This window comes from Anarrhichthys ocellatus, unplaced genomic scaffold, assembly GCF_004355925.1.
Source record: "Anarrhichthys ocellatus isolate YVR2014 unplaced genomic scaffold, GSC_Weel_1.0 scaffold1050, whole genome shotgun sequence".
NCBI lineage: Eukaryota > Metazoa > Chordata > Actinopteri > Perciformes > Anarhichadidae > Anarrhichthys > Anarrhichthys ocellatus.
In genome coordinates this window covers 1-14,110 of record NW_022281024.1, presented here as the reverse complement: position 1 = coordinate 14,110, position 14,110 = coordinate 1, and the positions used below count along the sequence as shown (strand labels likewise).

The 14,110-nt window shown below is 41.7% G+C and overlaps 1 long non-coding RNA gene across 1 annotated transcript; it reads left to right on the top strand.

The window, feature by feature from the left end:
- The first annotated feature begins 16 nt into the window (after positions 1–16).
- Positions 17–1,521, top strand: LOC116377234 (uncharacterized). The gene is made up of 3 exons (XR_004212184.1): positions 17–578; positions 912–963; positions 1,037–1,521. It is a non-coding gene; the product is annotated as an uncharacterized LOC116377234 (long non-coding RNA).
- Positions 1,522–14,110: the final 12,589 nt, after the last annotated feature.

The following is a 14,110-nucleotide window of genomic DNA, read 5'->3' as shown; positions in this document are numbered from 1 at the left end:
ATTGACATGTGTCGGGCATATTAACGGTATATATTGACATGTGTCGGACATTAACGGTATATATTGACATGTGTCGGGCATATTAATGGTATACATTAACATGTGTCAGACATATTGACGGTATATATTGACATGTGTCGGGCATATTAACAGTATATATTAACATGTCTCGGACATATTAACGGTATATATTGACATGTGTCGGGCATATTGACGGTATATATTGACATGTGTCGGAAACATTAACAGTATATATTAACATGTGTCGGACATATTAACAGTATATATTAACAGGGTTAGGGTCATCAGCTCATTGTCGTCGCTCACTTCTCATCAGAGGCAGACCATTATATCAGAAAGTACAATGACAAGAATCTTCCTGCTGGTCTTAATTGACTGAAGCTCCTCCAGTCAGTGTTACTCTCAGCAGCTCAGATTCTGGAGGGTCCCCTTTATACACAGTAAATTAATATATGTGTGTATAAAGTATTATGTTCATTCATGTTAACTCTCTTTGTGTTTAGTTTTTCAGTTCTTCCTGTTCTTCTGGAGACTTCGATCTGGACAGTTTGGAAACTGTGAGTTAAAAAACACAGACTGGTTTTCACTCATGTATTGACCATGTATACATACAGGTATATACTGTATACCATATATAAATCATATAAACGTACAGGTGTATATATATCATATAAACATACAGGTATATATAGATCATATATAAATCATGTAAACATAAAGGTATGTATGTATCATATGTATCATAAATAAGGTTAAGATAAGGGTTATTGATGACGTATGACAGTATTATTATATGTATATGTGTGTACAGGTACATACTGATTAAACATGTTTGTGTTTTGATGATGACCTCACAACCATTTGACTGTTATGTCACTGTTTCCTCTCAGCTGCTGTCTGAAGAAGTCTCTAATGGAGGTGTGGAAAGCACCATGAACACAGGTAACACACACTCACCTTCTGAACTTCTGTACTTGTGAGGACCCTCTTTGAATCTCCTCTCTGATTGGTCCAGGGAAGCAGCTCGTGCAGTACACGCCCACACCCATCCTGATGTCTGAACCAATCAGCACCGACCTGCCCTCCCTCCTAGAGCTGGAGGCGGGGCCTTTCTTCATCTCTGACCCGCCCACCGATGACCCTGCTGCCGCTCTGCTAAGCCATGCCCACCTGGACTCTGACCTCTGACATCTGCAGGAAAGGGCGTGGCATGTGATTTATCGGTCACCATGGCAACAGGACTCAGCAGCAGCGATAGGATGAAATCGATCTGTTGATCGATCAAGTTATATTATGCAGATTAATATTAACCAGTTTATATACCTGTCTTCTTCTACTCTTTTATTTAGCGTTTGTTTTTTCTTCTTTGCTGCTTTTATTAAAAAGTTTGTTTGACGCTTGCTGTTAAAAACACCTGTAGTCCAATCAGAACAGGTCTGAGGATCATGTGACTTCTGCATGTCTTTGTTTTCATGTGTCAAATATAGAAGATGAAGAGAATCTGGATATTTTTTGAAAAGTTTATTATAAATGAGAAGTGTTTATTAGATACGTAGATAGAGATGCATCGGTCCTGATGAGTCCGATCAACATCGGTCCTGATGAGTCCGATCAACATCGGTCCTGATGAGTCCGATCAACATCGGTCCTCATGAGTCTGATCAATCATTGGTCCTCATGAGTCCGATCAATCAACATCGGTCCTCATGAGTCCGATCAATCAACATCGGTCCTCATGAGTCCGATCAATCAACATCGGTCCTCATGAGTCCGATCGTCCGATCAACATCGGTCTTGATGAGTCCGATCAACATCGGTCCTGATGAGTCCGATCAACATCGGTCCTGATGAGTCCAATCAATCATGAGAATCAATAGAAGTTCTTATTGAATCTTTTGTGCCGTTTTTATGATATGGTTAATATTGTTCCCTCTGATGTGAATAATATCTGAATGGCTCGTACTCTTCAGTGTGTGGATGAATGCGTGTTTTAGCGCCGAAGTGTTGCTGGATTGATTTGTCATGCTTTGTCATATAAATATGTGACTGGTTGTTGTGTTTGTTCTTGTCATTGTGTTAATTACATTGATTTTGACTATATGCATTGTCCGAACCTGTTAAAAACTGACCTATTTTTTAGGCCTCTGCTTGAAAATTGCATACCCATACTAAGAGTATATCTCTGCAACCACAAGGTCTATTTGAATAATTTTGGTGTTATAATAAAGGGAACACTCGTGAGATTTGTTCAGATGTGTACATATCAGTATATATGGTACAGGTTAAGAGTAAATGAAGATGGGACGCCACAAATTTAAAAGTTTCAGCTTCGCCTAAAAAGCAAAAAGCACTTACAGGATTGTTATTTCCTTGGAATGATGCAGCTGCAGGTGTAAACCTCTCCTAAATCATAACCCAATATGTGAACAGTCTCAATGCAAAGTTTCACTTTGATAAAGTGAAGCAGAACAAAGGTTTTAGTACAGAGGTCAGGCGAGGTCTCCAAAATGGTCATTTTGGCACCATCTGTGCCATTTGAATTTTCTCATGTACCAAACTATATATTTCACTTGTATATCACTAATAGTGTTCAATACATCCAAATACAGCAGTTTTGGCTTTATTTTGAAGCCAAAATCCTCTCTGAACCCTCTCTGTGGGTACATCCCAAGTCTCTTAATTGCTTCCCCGTTTCCCTCACTTGCGTCCTTTCCTTGTGTCTTAGTCCCTCCCACCAGGGATGCATGGAGGAAACCATGCGAGGAGAGAGGAAACGAGGAAATATGTTTTAAGACGCGTGAGACGTCCTTTCCTCAGTTGTGTCACGTGAAGCGACGTCTGTTTCTGATGACGGTGCTGATGATCACAGCTGATCAGCTGTCAGTCGGTTTTAACAGCTGGAGAGACTTTTGATAAGTTTGTGTCTGTTCACATGATCACTGTACTTAATAATAGTAACTAATAATACTAATAACTAATGAAGACACACAGTAATCACCACTGTAGAGGTGTTTCTCTCTACTCTGTTAACAAACTGTGTCCTGTGTTCTGTTTATAAGCACAGGATCCATTTCTACCGGCGGAATGTGATCGTGTTATTTATGAATTATTTGCGTCTGTACGTTTTGAAATTCAGACTGTGATGTCGATATTAAATAACCCAGAATATGATTATTGTTTCTCTTAAATGATAAAACTCATCAAACACTCAGGAATGATGTAAAAAGTGTTTAGTCTCTCCAGCTCTCTCTGACTTTAATTGTATTCATAATAAAGTTATTGAGGGAAACATCAGATCATGAAAACACAAATCTTTCTAATAAATGTAGAAAGTTGTTTGTGGTCCTTTTGTTGTTCAGTCTACAATGAAAATTTATTTAAACCAGATGTTGAATCAGAAAACGAATCAAATATAAAGCTTGAGTTTAATCTGTGATCCGTCTTCACTGTTTACATGTTGAACCAAATCTCATGAATCCGATCGGCTGCAGCGTCCCATCACATAACTGATGAACAATGAGGGGGCGTGTTGGCCGTTAAAACACTTCCTGGAAGTCTGTTCTCGTGGGTCCTCGCTCATGGCTCCTCAGAGATCCCTCCTCTCTCCTCGATCCTCGATCCTCAGAGCTAAATGACAATTAAGAGACTTGGGATGTACCCTGTGTCTCTGCGTACTGGAGGTTTTCTCGATGTCAGCCCCCTGTGAGTACGCAGGGCTCTATCTCAGCAACCCATTGGTCGATTTCAGTGATTGACGCCTCATTTGAAGCGTTAGAGCCAATAGAATATAGCTATACCGACCAAAATGAGATTGACAGCACTGTTAGCCAATCAGAATCAGCAAGGTGCCGTCCTGTGAGACATGCTGGTTGTGACGCAAGGCGATTCTCAGACTTCCTGCATGGACCCACAGCAATGTAGAAATCCCCAGAATGATTTTAGTGTAACACAGGACGTAGGTATTTCAGTGTGGAATTACCAGGAAAATAAACATCACGGAAAAACAGCAAAGCGATTTCTGTTGGTGTTCTTTGGGTCATATCTCGCTGATGCTTTGTAGTATCGCATAAAATACCTCAGCGGTGGAGCCAGAAATGTGGCGAGTGGGTTGACTAGGTGGCACTATATGGATTTTGATATTTGATAATTCATTTAGTTGTTTAAGTTGTGTTTGGAGCATGTAAAAACGGCTTACATATTCTTGTAGCCCAGTTTCTGCTGTTTAATCTGATGTGCAACATCATTATATTGGTTCGTGATAAGTGCATTTTTTCCGACGGTATATGCTAAACTTTCTCCACAGCCCCCAAAAAAGGGGGTGCTCGGGAGCAGCATCCCGTCATGAGCGTATTCATGTATCTGTTTTCTTTTACAAAGCAAGAATGATGGTCTGGAGAAATGGGGATTGTGTGGCGATTGCTTTAGCCCTGTTTGAATCAGTAGGGAACAGCTAAACGCTGCGGGGAGAGTTTGTAGCTTGTGTGCTGCTGTTGTTTTCCTGCTAAGCTAGTTTAGCATAGCCTCCGTTTTGAAGCCTCCAGTTTGGCGATTTGTCCGTAGCCATCTTGTTTTTATCAAGCAGTGAACAGGAAGTGACCATATTAGGACTGAGGAGGCGTGACGTATAGACCTGTCAATCACTGTGTAGCCCCGCCCTAAATCATCCCCTGCTTTATGGTCTGTTTGACTCTAAATGGACCATAATTTACTAAATGAACATCATGCTGTATTGAAGAAGACTTGAAACTAGAGATTGAGACCATAAACTCATGTTTACAATGTTTACTGAGGTAATAAATCAAGAGAGAAGTAGGGTCATGTTCTCATAGACTTCTATACAACCAGAGGAGTCGCCCCCTGATGGACACTAGAGAGAATACAGCTTTAACACATGAAGCTTTGACTTTACTTTAAATAACTTTTCTCCTAGTTTATTAAACCTCAGAAGAGTCGACTCATTGGAGAAATATTATAATATATATTATAATATTAATACAGAAACTGATCTTTGAACAAAATACAAATTCTCAGTTTGATGTTCAAAATAAACAAATACATTTATTGTAGAAGTTTACAATCCTGACGGTGACGATGATGTCACATCAAGTCAACACAGAAACTTAACTGAAACTTATTTTTATTTATTTTTCTCTAAAACAAAATAAATGTCTATGAACAGAATTCCACATTTTAAATATTTAAAAAACACCAATGAGCTGCTGAGACTCAGTGGGCGTGGCCTACAGCTAGTGGGAGGGGGGGGGATTTCCTGGGCCATGCTGTTTGGTCGGTACACTGGAAACGGTAGCGCAGGAATCGAACTCGCGGCTTTATGTGGAAGTCAGCAGGTATCCTCCAATTCCACATTTTCTGCACCTGAAACCAAAACTAGATTTAACTATTTACACTTTGTTTTATTTACGCAATATACAAGTTAAGATTTGACAAAAAAAACCTTAACTTTTCATTAAATATGGTTAATAACATTAAATATGATTCATTATATTGAATAGCTTATCTTTATCTTTAGGGTTAGGGTTATCTTTTATGTGAATGTGACTCATCAGGCAAAACGTGCTTTAGGACCTCAACTCTAAAATGTGTTCTGGAGAAACTCATCTAATAATCCAAAGGTGCTTTTCCTCTTGTGTTATCAGAATAAGAAATAAGATGAAGTATCAGAGAGCAGGGTTCTCCACATATCAATAAATACATGAGAGGGTTCTGGAGAAACATAATAAGAAATAAGGGAACCATCAGACAGCAGGGTTCTCCACATATCAATAAATACATGAGAGGGTTCTGGAGAAACAATAATAAGAGATAAGAGGAACCATCAGACAGCAGGGTTCTCCACATATCAATAAATACATGAGAGGGTTCTGGAGAAACATAATAAGAGATAAGAGGAACCATCAGACAGCAGGGTTCTCCACATATCAATAAATACATGAGGGTTCTGAGGACTTGGACCTGTACGAACCTTCAGGACCCTGACCAGATGGGTTGTACTGTTCAGTGACTGAACCTGCAGAGAGCAAGCGGAACCAAGAAAAGAGAAAGAACAAGGCTTCAGCACCTGATCTCAGGAAAGATCCACTAAAACAACTAGTTAAGGTCAATCTTTAACCAGACTAGTTAATGCAAACCTTAACAAGTCTAGTTAATACCAACCTTTAATGAGACTACTTAATGCAAAGAGACTAGTTAATGTCAGCCCTTAACAAGACTAGTTGGAGACTAGTTAATGTCAGCCCTTAACAAGACTAGTTAAAGACTAGCTAATGCTAACCCTTAACAAGACTAGTGAATGCCAACCTTAACAAGACTAATTAATGCCAACCTTAACGAGTCTGGTTAATACCAACCGTAACAAGACTAGTTTAATGCCAACTATTAACAAGACTAGTCAATGCAAAGAGACTAGTTAATGCAAAGAGACTAGTAAATGCCAACCCTTAACAAGACTAGTTAATGCCAACTTTTAACAAGACCAGTTAACACCCAGAACTGCAAACTAGACTTGTTAATAGCAACCTTAAACTAGATTGACCTGAAGCTGGAGAAGCGGTTCTGGACTTGTTGGCTGTAATATTACATAATAGATCATAACATTTGTAAAACTTACCAGCCACCTCTGTGTGATCTGTCACCGCTGGATGACCTGTAACACACACACACACACACACACACACACACCCACACACACACACACACACACACACACACACACTTCTAATGTAGAAGAAGACTTCTTCTTCTTCTGTGTAAATTACTGTCACTTACTGGAGTCAAATGGAGTTCCTGTTGGATCTGCTGAAACTACAAACACAAGCAGTTTAACAACAGGTTTAACCTCTGACCTGTCTGTCAGCCATGTTGGTGGGTGGAGCTTACCTATGACTCTCCCTGTGGAGTCTGTTGCCATGGTAACCAGGTCTGTTTGAGAGTACCCATGTGAAGCTGAAACAATAAATAAACAACAGGATGACAGACAGACAGGTGAACACAGACAGGTGTGTGTCAGACAGGTTAACACACAGACAGTTGAACACAGACAGGTGAACACACAGACAGTTTAACACAGACAGGTGGACAGACAGACAGGTGGACAGACAGACAGGTGTGTGTCAGACAGGTGAACACACAGACAGGTGTACCTGAGGGCAGTGTGTCTGTGTGGAGGACGGTGGGGGGTGACTCTGTAACATGATCATGTGACAAGAAGTGAGAGCCACAAACTATTGATGTTATTGTTGATGTTGTTGTTGTTGACTCACCTGTGACATCATGGCCGAGTCTGAGACCTGAAGGAACCAATCAGAGAGTCAGGTTTTTGTTAATCAAAGTATTGATATCTTCAAGTTTCTGTCTCACCTGTGAGCTCAACGTCAAGACCGGACTCTGGTCCACCTTTTGACATCATCACAACGTCACTAACGAGCTCTCTGATTGGTCCAGTCAGTAATTAGATATGATCACTTATTATCTATTCACGTATTAAGTCAAAGTGTTGGACGACTGATAATCAGCCATTCAGGATAATATGATAGTATATATAATATACTGTATATAATATATATGATATATATATATTATATATATATCATATATACAATATATTTAATATGATATATATACATATATTATATATAATATAATTATGAACCTTTACCTGCGTTTGTGTTCGTCAGCAGACTTTGTCGACCGTTTCCTTAAAAACACACACCGTCAGCCAATCACAGCCTTCGACACGCTCTGACTCATCATTTAACCGCTTTGTAATCAAATAAACTAAAACTTTATTGTTCTTACAACATGTGACATAAACAGCCTTGGAAAGTATTCACCTCCCTCCGTGTTTCTATTTTGTTGCTTTACAAGAATTCAAAGTGATTTTATTCGAATTTTATGAAATAAAACAAAACAAAATAGTTCAAGTTGGTGAAATGAAATGAAAAAAGAAATGTTTAGAAATAAACAAACAATAAAGTGAAAAGTGGTGAGTATTATATTTGCATAAAGTATTTGTATTTTCTTTTACTAAGATTAGATGTATTGTTCCTGCTGGTTCAGACACCTGCTTCCCATTTCACTGGTTACTGATTTACTTCTAGTAAATATAACTTTGCTTTCCATTTATTAGTTAAAGAACTTCAAGAACACTTGAAGCAAATAACTTTGGGCTATAGTCTTACATGATAACCACAATATTTAAGATATTTATTTTCATAAAGATGAGAATATATCGACATTATATGAGGAAAGGGGGCGTGTCTACAGCACCTGTGTGTGTGACTCTCACAGAGGGGGAGTGTCTACAGCTCCATCGTGATGAAGTGAGCGGTCAGTCTTTTCCTTTTCATAGAGGAACAATCTTCATACTGAAGTGGGTGCGTGAGTGCATTTCGTATCGTGGTTCAAGCACTTTAACCAGATTTTGAAATCCTTTGTTTTACACACCGGAGTGTCCCCCATCGCTGACAGACAGGATGGTGTCTCTTCATATGTGTGGACATGCCGATGTATTGCCGTTGTCGTTTGTCTCTCGTTGAACAATGCCTACATACCATAACGGTTTTGTCCACCACCCTCATCCCGTCATTATAAGTTACAGGTTAAGACAAAATGCTCCCAAACTTGAGACTTAAATGACGTCGGGGGCTTCTGAAGTTCCTCCGCTCGCTATGACTTTCATCGTTAAATGCTTTTAACCTGCTCCGTTCACGCGAACACACTACTGCTTTATATCTGTTCACTGACACTTTGCATTGGTATTCGGGGACTTGAAAAGGAACAGCAGCAGTAACACTTTATTACACACTGTGATGATTAAACTGTAAAAAAAAAAAAAAGAAAAAAACTAAATTAATCCGTGGTTCGATCCGTGATCCCTTACACCACTAGAATAAACCTTGTTCTAGTCTGGAATAGACATTTTGGACTCTCCCTGTGAGTTGGTTCTGAGTTGTGCTTGTGGGTTCTCACATGTTCCACATCCAGAGATCATTACAAGAGCAGAACTAGTTAACTCGGGTCTAACCGATGTGTCCAGATATCGTGACGTGTGTTGCTGAGACAGGAAAACCACAACCTGGTTCCGTTCTCCTGGTGGGTACATTGCCCGCAGGCTGGTCAGGTGAGGGGCCGCCCAAGTCAGAAGGGCACGGTGATCCCCGTAGCAACTTCTGCAGATCTGGTGCCCCATTGATGGTTTATGTGAAAACACAGCAGAGGTGTTGTCCAACCGGACAAGCACATGCTTTCCCTTCAAATATGGCAGGAAGTGCTTGAGCGCTAGCTCTAGAACCTTGACGTGCCCCTGCGGTCTTTGAGCAGACAACTGCCCCCAAGCAGTCCTGTTCTGTCACACTGCACCCCGCCTTGAGAGGCAGGTATCTGTTGTGACAATCTACCGGCGGAATGGAACCAAGCCCATGGGGACACTGTTTGCCAGATATGCACTCTCCCTCCATGGGGATAGAGTGAGTAGGCACTGTTTTGATATTATTGCCCTGTATCTGTGCCACTTGGCATCCAAGTGAAGGCTGTTCAGCCATCTGCAAGCCCAAGGGAACGACAGTTGAGGCAGCTGTCAGTTTACCCAATAGTCGGAGAAAAGGATGTAGGGCAACCGTCTGCCCCCTCGGAAGGGGGAGAGGTTGTGGGGGTTGTTGTCCACATGCTGGGGCGACAGACAGGCCCTCATAGGGCCACACTAATGAAGGTTATGATCTGAGAAGGGCTCAGGTAGCTCCTCTCCATGTTCACCTTGAGGCCCCACCGGGCCACGTGAGAGAAGGCGAGCAGTGTCCTGTGGCGCCTGAAGCCGGGATGGCACTCAGGTCAGCCAGTCGTGTAAGTACGGCAGTATGTTCACGCCCTGTGATTGCAGGGGGAAAGGACAGCAGTAACACCTTGTGAACACCCATGGGGAGATGGGAGAGTCCGAATGGAAGCACCCTGGACTGAAAGTGGCGGCCTTAAAAGGCGAAACGAAGAAACTGCCTGTGGTGATGCACCATGGGAATAGGCGTCGATAGACGTGAACCACTCTCCCTTGGAAATCTGCTGCTGGGAGAATAAACCGACAGCCGGCCCGGAGTATTCTCCTGGCCCCCCTGCCTCTGGAGGCTTTGGGGGGGGGGGACGGGGACGTAGGTAGGGTTGTATGGATAGCGGTCCGGCCTCTCAGCGGGTTGCTGAGGCCTGTGGCGGCTACTAGGGTAAGCCGCCACAGGCCTCAGCCAAACCTGGCGGCGAGTCTGGACCAGGGTGGACATCATACGTCCAAGTTCCCTCGACATGAGCGCAAACGCCTGCAATGAAGCATCACTGAGGCTGGAGGCGGAAGCGTCGAAAGTAGCCTGCTGCAGAGAAGCTGCGAGGGCAAGTATGAGGTGGGAGAGGGAGTTGTCGATACGGTCCACAGCGCTGCTATGTCATGAGCCCTGGATAGCAGGTTATCTTTGACCCGACGTTGGGGTTGAGGGCACCTGGCATCGGGCCTCAGAGTCTCTTCAGGGGAAACTATGATGGACGCAATAGTCGGCTAAATGGCTGGCATACGTGAAAGGCCAAATTTTGCCACCTCCTGCATGGTCGTCAGGGTTCGGCCATCTGATGTAAGGCGGGAGAGAGCCCTGGTGTCTCTCCAGCATGCGTGCAACTTCCTCAGATATTCCTTGGAGGGAGGAACAGAAAAGGTGGTGAGGGCGTGAAGGTGCCTGAAGAAGGCACTCACAGGTGGAAGTTCCAGCTGCTGTGTATCCCACTGCAGGCGTGCCAGCGCCATGCAAATGATCAGGGTAGGCTGGATTCAGCTGCCCTGAAAGGGGGAGGTAGACCTCACGCATCAGGTGTTCCACTTCGGCCAGCCTAGCAGACCTTACTGCTCAAGGCGTGATGCCACTCTCTTCACTAGGACCGTCGCTGTAAATAGTGGTGTCCCACCAGTTAGCCTGAGCGAAGACACTCAGCTAACTGTGATATCCGTAATGTTACAAAATCAATGGACACAATCCCAGTATTAACTTAGTCTAGTTAGTGTCCCACCAGGTTAGCCTGAGTGAGGACACCGCCAGCTGCATCGGCCGTAATGTATAAAAAGCATCAATGGGCACAACATCAATGTGGATTTAGTATAACTAGCATTCACCGAGTTAGCTTGAGCGAGGACATTCTGCCAACTGTGATAGTGGGCCCTGTGATAGTTGTAATGCTACAAAGTTGATGGACACAGCCCCAGTATCAGCTTTGTCTAGCTAGCGTCTCACCAAGTTAGCCTGAGTGAGGACACTGCTAACTGTGAAATATGTCAGATGTAAAAATTAAATCTCAATGGACACAATGCCAATGTTGATCTAGTCTCTCACCAGGTTTGCCTGAGCGGGAACACTCTGCTAACTGTGATAGCCGTAATGTTACAAAACCAGTGGACATAATGCTAATGTCGATCTAGTCGAACTAGCATCTCATCAAGTTAGCCTGAGCTAGGACACTCTGCTCACTGTGAAGGGCGGGCCGACACAGAAGATATCCAGTGTTAAGCACTGCCTCTGGCGGTCAGTAAGGATGAAATAGAACACCTGCTGCTAGTCTTCAGGGTTTCTGCTCCACATATCTGGAACAAAGTCCCAGAAAGCTGCAGGTCTGCTGAGACCCTCAGCTCCTTTAAATCAAGACTGAAGACTTTTCTGTTGGCTGCCTTTAATTAAATCAGATTCAAATATATTAATCAATTTCCTGCATTTCTGCATTTTACCACTGTATTTTATTTCTTATTTTTTGTGTTTTAATGACTGTTTTTAATGTTTCAATGAATGTTCTTAATTGTTTTTAGATCTCCTTTACTTTTGCCTTATGTTTTGATGCTTTTAATGGTTTAATGGCCTTCTAAAAGGGGCGGGGCAGTGGAGGAGCCATGTGACCCGGAAACAGGAAACTGAAAGTCCCGCCCCCCTTCTGGACTGTCTCTGGAAGATGCCCCGCCCCTTCCCTACTGTCTCTGTCTCTAATGTCCCTAATGACTGTAATGTAATGTCTCTGGAAAAGTCTCGCACCCTTTCTGTACTGTCATTGGAAGAGGCCCCGCCTACTTTCTGTACTTAATACGCCTGAATGCGTCGACTTCCTGTCCTCTTGGAAACTGAAAACGACCAAACGGATAATTGCTGTCGCCACCTCGGTTAAATGGTGTGACATCGTAGGCTGAGATTTTTTTCAGGACCAGGACCCTGAAGTCTGGATCAGGACCAGGACCCTGAAGCCTGGATCAGGACCAGGACTCTGAAGCCAGGACCAGGACCCTGAAGTCTGTTTCTACTCATCGTCACCATGAACTTCTCAGTTAATAACTTCTGTTTGTTCAATAAAAGAGCTTCAACGTAACACTGTAACACTGAAGTTATTTATTATTATTAAAAGTTATTATTGCTAGAGTTTATTTTAGAGTTTGGGAAGTAGAATGCTCGTAATACGGTTCAGTTAGTTAAGAACTTCTTCCTTAAACCACGGGGGTAAGTACTTTTGCAAAGCAGTTTATAAAACAGAGAAAAGTGTAAATAAAATAATTAGAACTGCATAAATGATTAAAGCATGACTGAAATACAGGAGAGTGGGATGTACAGCTCAGTATTTTAGTAATAATCAGATCAATCAGATCAATAACAGATGTGTACCATAAGTTGAACTCTCCAAAGAGAAACGAGAAACAGTCCCAATCTTACCATTAGTGTCAGCTGAGTCCGCTCCGTCTGTCAGGACAAAAATAAAAATATCATTCAAATAAAATATGATTAAACCAGATAAAGAATCAAAGTAAAGTTTGTAACATGAAACATGTTGTTGATTTTATTTCATTGTAGAAATAAAGAATAAAAGAAATTTGAAATTGATTCCTGTAATTGTATTAATTAATTTAATTAAAAAATGATGTAAATAAAGTTGTGACAGTTTTGAGTCCTGTGAGATTACAGTGACAGTAGTACTGTGGTATTTCTGGTACTAATACTACATAAGTAATTGTAGTAGTAGTATCAGTATTAGTATCAGGATCATAGTTTAGTATTAAGAATGGATTATGAAATTAAACAATAAATTTGATCTATCATCAATAAATGATAAAATTAAACGTGTCACTATTTCTCCAAATGGCTTAATTATATTGTTTCTAATATATTTGTTATAATAATATCCATAGTGATAAACTGTGCCGTAGTTGTTTTGGTGAGTACAGGTTAGTACAAGTGAGTACAGGTGTGTACAGGTGTTAGTACAGGTGTGTACAGATGTGTACAGGTGTTAGTACATGTTAGTACAGGTGTGTACAGATGTGTACAGGTGTTAGTACAGATGTTAGTACAGGTGTTAGTACAGGTGAGTACAGATGTGTACAGGTCTTAGTACAGGTGTGTACAGATATGCTTGCTCACCTGTCTGTACTCTATGGGCTTCACTGTGTGATGAAGATGATGAATATGCTGCATCTGATGAAGAAAAATAGAAATAGTAAGTTTGATATTTTAAATATTTGCACCAGGACAAGTAAACAAGTAAAAGTGTAACTGTACTTTCACAATAAATGTCCCTCTGTGTTTTCAGTCTTTTTTTATACCAACCTCCCTGGGCTGCAGAGTGGGAGGAGCCTGAGGCAGAGAGAGAGCTGGAGAGTGATTGGTCTGGCCCTGAGCTCAGAGAGCTGTGGTCTGGTCCTGATTGGTCGATGCTGATGTCAGAGTGATGAGCAGTATCTTCAAAACCAGGATGAAGAGACAGGTGAGTTTTATCGTCTTCATCTGTGATGCATCCTTTTATCAGAGATAATACCAACTCCATTGTAGAAGAAGTGTCTTCATATTCTTCCTTAAAGTGACATCACTTCCTGCACTAACATGTCAACATGTAGACCTGAATCCATCAACAACACTACACCTACGTATGTTTTCGTCTGAAAAAGTAGGTTGGGGGTTCAGTTCCTCTTCAAACCCACGGTCTACAATACAATACAAAGTTTCACCATCAGATGTAATACAAACAGTTTCACCATCAGATGTAATACAAACAGTTTGTCCATCAGATGTAATACAAA